The sequence below is a fragment of the Mobula birostris genome, chromosome 8, assembly GCF_030028105.1.
Source record: "Mobula birostris isolate sMobBir1 chromosome 8, sMobBir1.hap1, whole genome shotgun sequence".
Classification (NCBI taxonomy): domain Eukaryota; kingdom Metazoa; phylum Chordata; class Chondrichthyes; order Myliobatiformes; family Myliobatidae; genus Mobula; species Mobula birostris.
Window position 1 is genome coordinate 138,498,545 of NC_092377.1, and position 7,583 is coordinate 138,506,127.

Below are 7,583 nucleotides of genomic sequence, written 5' to 3' on the forward strand. Positions count from 1 at the left end.
GCAATACTATATTCCAAAACGCGGTCTGCCTTATAAAAGTTCATTGCTTTGGCATGAAGGAAACAGAGTATATCCTGGACTGGAGGTGAAATACATTCTTGAAGCTCTGTCCGTGTGGATATACCTACTATGAAGAGCTGATATTGAAAAAGCTTTTATCAATTCCAGTAGCCACTCTAAAGAAATTTAACTATTTGACATCAATCTAGTTCAACGGCATTTCTCCAGGAAACCAAATTATAACTCTCAAGGTATTCTTTTATCTTCTCTGAACAACAGAGACATTTTGTTACACAGTATTAAAGGGCTCACTGCACACAAAATACTATCTGATTATATTAAAAGTGCAAAATTTGTGGAAGGACCTTGTTGCTCCATTTTCCCCCCTCTAAATATTTTCAGAGGATTCAATACAAAGGTAGATGAGGTTCCACATTATCTTATGCTAACTCCCATCCCTCATGAATAACTCGAATGACTTCCATCAGTTTCCAATGTCATCTGAAAAACAGTGTTTGTGTACTAAATATTACATCCAGTAGTATCTGCAAACCATCAAGTGGCTAATGTATTTACAGTTGTTTTGGCAAGTACACGATCAATACAGCACACCGCTCGTTCTTCCTTGATAAACAATATCTCAAATGGTACTCAAGTGATAGATTTTGTACTTGCCAATTACCTTAAAAACACACTTTTTCTTAATAAAAAAAGTTGAAAAGGAAAATTTGTCTGAATAAATGTCTTCACATGAAATCTTCAAATTATTCTTGTAAAGACACAAAATCTTTAACGGATCAATTCAAAGCCAAGTCAGTAAAACTATCAGGATAAATGAGGGCACAGAAAATTAAGGAACAAAGTCAAAGCTGCCTTGCTATAGGTAGGTAATACTTTTCAATATTCATAAAAGATTGCTACTAATGTTACAGGAATGGGAGAGATAGTAGAGCAATTAGAGAGCATAATAACCAATTTAAAGAGAGCAGTCAAAAAGATACCAGTGCTCAAGGTCATAAATCACCTAGTCTGAATTGGATGCATCCTTGGCTGCAGAGAAAAACAAGGCTGGAAGTAAAGCACACCTTAATTTTAGTTTCCTTAGGGTGCAAAAGTGATGCAAGAGAACTGAGAGATTATAAAGTGTAACGCTCTCATCCCACCAGAGAGAACAGCTTAAGCTGTTGCTCCATTGTTCACTGTTGGGAAATTTGATAAAAAGAATCCAAGTTTAAAAAATTCATCAAGATAATTAGAAAAATTATCAAGTAAATAAGCGACAAACAGCTTGCTAAACACAAGCCATGGCCGACAAAACCAATTTGTTGATAATATAATCACGGTTGATACAGCATAAATGGACTTTCAAATTGGTTTGATATATAGAATTTGCAGAGCATGCTGGTGAAATGGGCGTCCACTGAATTAGAGAGTTAATGGGAGCATGAATACAAAGCTGATGAAATAACCTAAGTGTTGCAAGGAATTGTTTCATTTTTACATTGATGAACTGTATCACTGCTACTGTTCTTCTTGTCAGATACACAAACAATGCATAATTATGAAATCTGAGGTGATAAGAAACTCAGATATATAGTAAGTAGTGAGAAAAACACAAGCAGTTTGCATTGATACATGGTGAACAAAATGTAATGTGTAAAGTGAGACATTTTGGAAAGGAAAACACATTATAAACTGAGAAATCTATTATAACACAAGATTTTGGAAATCTACAGCAACACGCACAAAATGCTGGAGGAACTCAGCAAGTCAGGCAGCATCTGTGGAGGGGAATAAACAGTCAATGTTTCAGACCAAGACCTTTCATCAGGACTGGAAAACATGTATTAATAAATTTGACGTTGAGATCTGGAAGATTTGTGGGTACACATACAAATACGATGGCAGCAAGAAAAAATTGTGATTTTTTAAGAAGACTGCCAACTACCTGGCCCAGCATGGAATAAAAGACAAGCTATGCTGAAACTTATAATGTGTCAGATCTCAACTAGAATTTGGTATTTGATTCTGGACAGAATAGCGAGGCCATGGAAAGTGTGCAATGTGATATACTACAATGGTACCGAGGATGGAGGAGTTCAGTTAGGCACACTGACTGAATATTCATGAGCAGAAAAGGGTAAGTGCAGACCTTGATTGGAATTATCTTAACTATAAAGGTTTTTTAAAGAGTAAATAATGATAACCAGTTTCACCCTGCACCACAGAGCATGTGTGTGTCTGTTGGCTGCAGGGTGGTTGTTAGTCCAGAGGCAGATTTACTACAACCTCCAAAGTGACCAGAAGGGAAATAACATTATTCCTTAAGCATTGTAGTGTAGAATCTAAGCTGAAGGGATACTGAAAGTAGATTTTAAAATGTGCTAAACAGAATTGAATGCATAATGAAAACCAAAAATATGCAGGTATGTGTAATAAGTGCAAGCTTGTATAACTATTTGCACAAATATTTCAAATGAACACTTTACAAATGGCCTCCCATTTTGTTCCATCTTAAAAAAAGAAAACAAGCACAAAAGGAAATACATAATATATTTATTACATAAAGCCACACAAGCTCAAAATTATACAATAAACCACATCAGCAAATAATCTAAACATCTATCACCATACTAGAAATGAAATCAGCAGTTATCATTATAATCATCCTTCAAATCCATATCTATAAACATCAAAAAAAGTAAAAGAACAAGAACATCATCAGGCAAAAGTACTTATTTCAATAATCTCACAGGCATAATAGATATTTCCTTAGACAATTCAGGCAACATTTGCAGCACCTTATCAGATTGCAATCCAAAAGAAAAAGGAAGAAAGAAATCTTAAATGCTTTGAGGTGCAGGAGTGAGAAAGGAAATATTCATTACCAGGAACAAAAATGGAACTGGGATTTTGAAATAAAACTGCAACTTCATTTTGTGTCCCCAGTTAGCAAAAAAAGAGAAGTAACAGCAATATGGCTGCCACTGGCCCTTTAAATCCAGCAATGTAGCCACCCATCTCCATCCTCAACCCAATAAGAAAAACAATCCTAACCCTAGTGAAGTGTTTACTGAAAATCAAACATTTTATGGTACAGTGGGCTTCTGTGGATGATGAGGAGGAAGAGAGAGAGTGAAAAGGAGGGGGAAATATAATGAAGACAAATGACAGTGTAAATACTACCTGCAGTTTGTTCCATTCTAATCAGACCCAGGGAAGCTCAACTTGACGGGGATTCACAGTAAATCAGTCCAGCAAAGGGAGACAGGATGTCCAGGCCGCTTTCAGTTTAAAGGGAACTGCTCTGTACCTCAGCTCCGCTCTCGCTCAGCTGCCTGACTCTCCATTCTCGGCTGCTGGGCGGGGAGGACGGTACCGGCTGTGCGTTGCTAAGGAACGGAGGGAAGGGAAGGCCAGGCGGGGAGCTGGGGCTCGGGCCGCCACCGCTCACCGTTGTTATTGCCGTTTCTTTCGCTGCCGCACAAAGGCCCCGGCGGCGCATTCAGCGCCGAAAACGCCGCGCTCCCATTGGCCACAATGCTCTGCACAGCCCCGCTAGGCCTCACGGGAAATGTAGTCCCCTATCTCCCTGCAGGCCCGGAGGCGCAGTAAGGACCCAAACCTTACCCCCCCCACCCCGCTCCCATTGGCTGCGCCGCACTGCACAGCCACCCAGCATAGTGGGAAATGTAGTTCCTCTTTACACTTACACACACACACACACACACACACACACACACACACACACACACACACACTTACTTCATCCTTTTTATCACAAGCGTTGTTATATCTGGTACGCAGACAGTCCTTTTTCTGCTGCACACCTTTCAAAAGCAAATCAAATCAGGGTGTACTTCAGTGCAAGGTTGAGTGATCAAGCACTGTCGAAATGCCCTCCTTAGGATGAAAAGTTAAAGACTTACATAACTCTCTGAAAGGTAATTGAACTAAACTATTAACTCTGGTTTCTGCCCTCCACAGATCCATCCTTACCTGCTGGGCGTCACAAAGGCTTTCTGTTTCATTGCAGGTTTCCAACATCTGAAAATCGAACTTAGTTAAAGTCCAAATGCAAAATACTGCTCACTCAGCCGCACATTAAAATGCACTTAACCATGCAGGAATTAAAACTTCTGAAAGGGGATCTTTAGTTGTATAACATACACAACATACAAAATATTATTCTCATACTTAATTACTATTGGGAAGTGGCCAGTCCCAAACGCCCCATCCCAAATTACACACTTTGGAAGTTCAAAGTTCATGTATACATTGTTCATACACTCTAATATAATGAGAGAATGACAGAGGTCCTCTCATCTGGATATGATGTTAAATATGGGTCTGTTCTTCTAGGTCAGCATAAAAGCAATACAGCAATATCTTGCATAAAAATAATGGAGTCCTTTAACCCCTGCCAAAATAGTTTGTTAATATTGCATTGTTTTTCTTCTATTGGAATTAATTGTCATTATTTTCATGTTACAATAGGTATTACCATTTCATTAAAAAAAAGTATTTCGTTGGATCAAAGAGGTACTGGGGCCTGAAGACTCACATTCAGTGGTTAAGGAGCAACGTCTTCGCCGCTGTCATCAGATTGCCGAATGGTCCAAGAACACTACCAACAGACTTCGCACGATTTACTAATTGTATAATTTATAGTAATTTTTACACCTTTTTAACTGCACTGCTGCCACAAAATAACAAATTTCATGCCATATAAGACAATTGTATTACGCCTGATTCTGAGCTGATTGACAAGGGAAAAGAATTTCAGTTCACCTCTGAGTCTTAAAACCACAGCTGATAGCTAAACACCTGCGAAATATTATTCAGAACATTGAACAGTACAGCACATGAACAGGCCCTTCATCACAGAATGTTTTCCTGAACTAATTAAACTCATAATTGAATGCCTAACCATAGAAATCCCTTATGCCCACAAAATTATATCAAAGTTCGAAGTAAATTTATTATCAAAGTACATAATGTCACCATATACAACACTGAGATTCATTTTCTTGTGGGCATACTCAATAAATCCTTAATAGAATAATAACTATAATAGAATAAATGAAAGACTGCACCAACTTTGACTTTCAACCAGTGAGCAAAAGACAACAAATTGTGCAAATACAAAAAGAAAGAAATAATAATAAATTAAGCAATAAATTTTGAGAACATGAGATGAAGAATCCTTGAAAGTGAGTCCATAAGTCGTGGGAATATTTCAATGATGGGGCAAGTAAAGTTGAGTGTAGTTATTCTCTTTGGTTCAAGAGCCTGATGGTTGAGGAGTAATAACTGTCCCTAAACCTGGTGGTGAGTCCTGAGGCCTGTACCTTCTTCCTGATGGTAGCAACGAGAAGGGAGCATGTTCTGGGTGGTGGGAAGCCCTGATGATGGATGCTGTTTTCCTGCGACAGCATTTCATTTAGATGTGCTCAGTGGTGGGGAGGGCTTTACTCGTGATGTACTGGGCCGTATCCACTACTTTTTGAATGATTTTCCACTCAAGGGCATTGATGTTTCCATACCAGGCTGGGCTGCTCGGAGTCAATATACTCTCCACTATTATCTATAGAAGTGTGTCAAAGTTTTAGATATCATGTTGAATCTTTGCAAACTCCTAAGCAAGTAGAGGTGCTGCTGTGCTTTCTTTATAATTGCACTTACGTGCTAGGCCCAGGACCTGTCCTTCATAATAATAAGACCGAGGAATTTAAAGTTTCCTTCTCCTGAAGTCAGTAATCAGCTCCTTGGTCTCCCTGACATCGAGTAAGAGGATGTTCTTAAGGCACCACTCAGCCAGATTTTCAATGTCCCTCCTGTATGTTGATTCGGCCTACGACAGTGGTGTCGCCTACAAACTTGAACATGGCATTGCAGCTGTGCTTAGCCACACGGCCATAAGTGTAAAGCGAGTAGAGCAGGGGGCCAAGCACACAGCCTTGTGGAGATCGTGGAGGAGATGTTTCCAATCGGAACTGACTGGGATCTGCCGGTGAGGAAATCAAAGATCCAATTGGCGCAAGGTGGCATTGAGGGCAGGGTCTTCGAGCTTATTGATTGGTTTTGAGGGGATGGTGGTATTGAATTCTGAGCTGTAGTTGATAAAGAGCATCCAGATGTATGCATGTTTGCTCTCCAGATGTTCCAGAGTTGAATGGTGAGCCGTGAACCTGTTGCTCTGGTGGATTTCCATTTTCTGCACATCCACGTGTCTATCTAAGCGTCTTTAAATACTTCCATTGTATATTCCTCCTGTACTACAGCTGGCAGTGACTTCCAGTCATCCACCACTCTGTGTAAAAAATTTGACCTGCACATCTCCTTTGAACTTTTCCTCTCACCTGAAATGCACACTCTCTAATAAAAGACACGTTGATCATGGGGAAAATAAAATCGCTGTCTTCACCATCTGTCTCTCATAATCTTATAAACCTCTACCAGGTCTCCCCTCTGCATCCTCCATTGCAGAGAAAACAACCCAAGTTTGTCCAAGCTCTCCTCATAGCACATGTCCTCTAATCCAGATGTTACCCTGGTAAACCTCTTCTACACTCTCAAAGTGGCATTTTAATGTCATTTTTTGTCACTCCCATATTCTATGTTTTTTTAAAAAACCTTTCGAAAACATAATCTCCTGAATAATGTACAAAATCATGAGAGGTATGAAGAGGGCAAATGCAAGCAGGATTGTTCCACTGAGGTTGGGTGGTGCTGCAACCAGAGTTCATGGGTTAAGGGGTGAAAGCTGAGAAGTTTAAGGGGAACATGAGGGGAAACCTCTTCACTCAGAGGGTCATGAGAGTGTGGAGCTAGCTGCCAGCACAAGTGGTCCATGTGAGCTCGATCGCAACGTTTAAGAGAAGTTTGGATAGGGGCGTGGAGGGCAATGGTCCTGGTGCAAGTCATTGGGAGCAGGCAGTCTAACTGGTTTTGGCATGGACTAGATGGGCCGAAAGGCCTGTTTCTCTGCTGTACTCTATGTCTCCAATGTTTTGTCCTCTATCAAGGTCAACTAATACCTTGCCTGGAAGGGATATTGTCTATTTAGAGTAAGCATCTCATATGACGAGATGAATACCGACTTCTGACCTTTGCAATCAGCTGCCTCTCCCACTTCCTTTCTTTCCGCTCCCCCACAGTTTGCCTACTTTAACTCTGTCCTTCTCTGATAATTGCGTCAAACTGTATCCTTCGCAACCTTGGTACACATTTGACCTTGAGACCACATATCCATTCTGTCCCTAAAACTACCTCAGTGACGTCAACTGGCCTCAATCTGCGGCTAAGCATCAATATCTCCTACAGCCTTTTAACTTTCTCACAATAAAAGACTAATTCTTGTTCCTTTCCCTATTCTCAAATTGAATCAATCCACTGTGAAAGGTGCTTTAACTTCCAAGGCTCTTATCCAGACCTCTTCATCTTGATCTCCTTCATTGGGTTGATGGCTCCAGGCCTGTACTCACTGGAGTTTAGAAGAATGATGGAGGAGCGCATTGAAATCTATTGAATATTGAAAGGCCTACACAGAGTGGAGGTGGAGAGGATGCTTCCTATAGTGG

The 7,583-nt window shown here is 40.3% G+C and overlaps 1 protein-coding gene across 5 annotated transcripts in view; it reads right to left on the reverse strand.

Annotated features, from left to right (window-relative positions):
* Positions 1-3,519, reverse strand: part of nsd3 (nuclear receptor binding SET domain protein 3) — a 97,996-nt gene extending 94,477 nt beyond the window's left edge. For 3 of the 5 annotated variants that reach the window (XM_072266432.1, XM_072266433.1, XM_072266427.1), the window contains exon 1: positions 3,187-3,519. The gene's annotated coding sequence lies outside the window, so the exon portion shown is untranslated. The remainder of the gene's footprint in view (positions 1-3,186) is intronic. The other 2 variants (XM_072266428.1, XM_072266429.1) reach the window with 2 other exon arrangements.
* Positions 3,520-7,583: the final 4,064 nt, after the last annotated feature.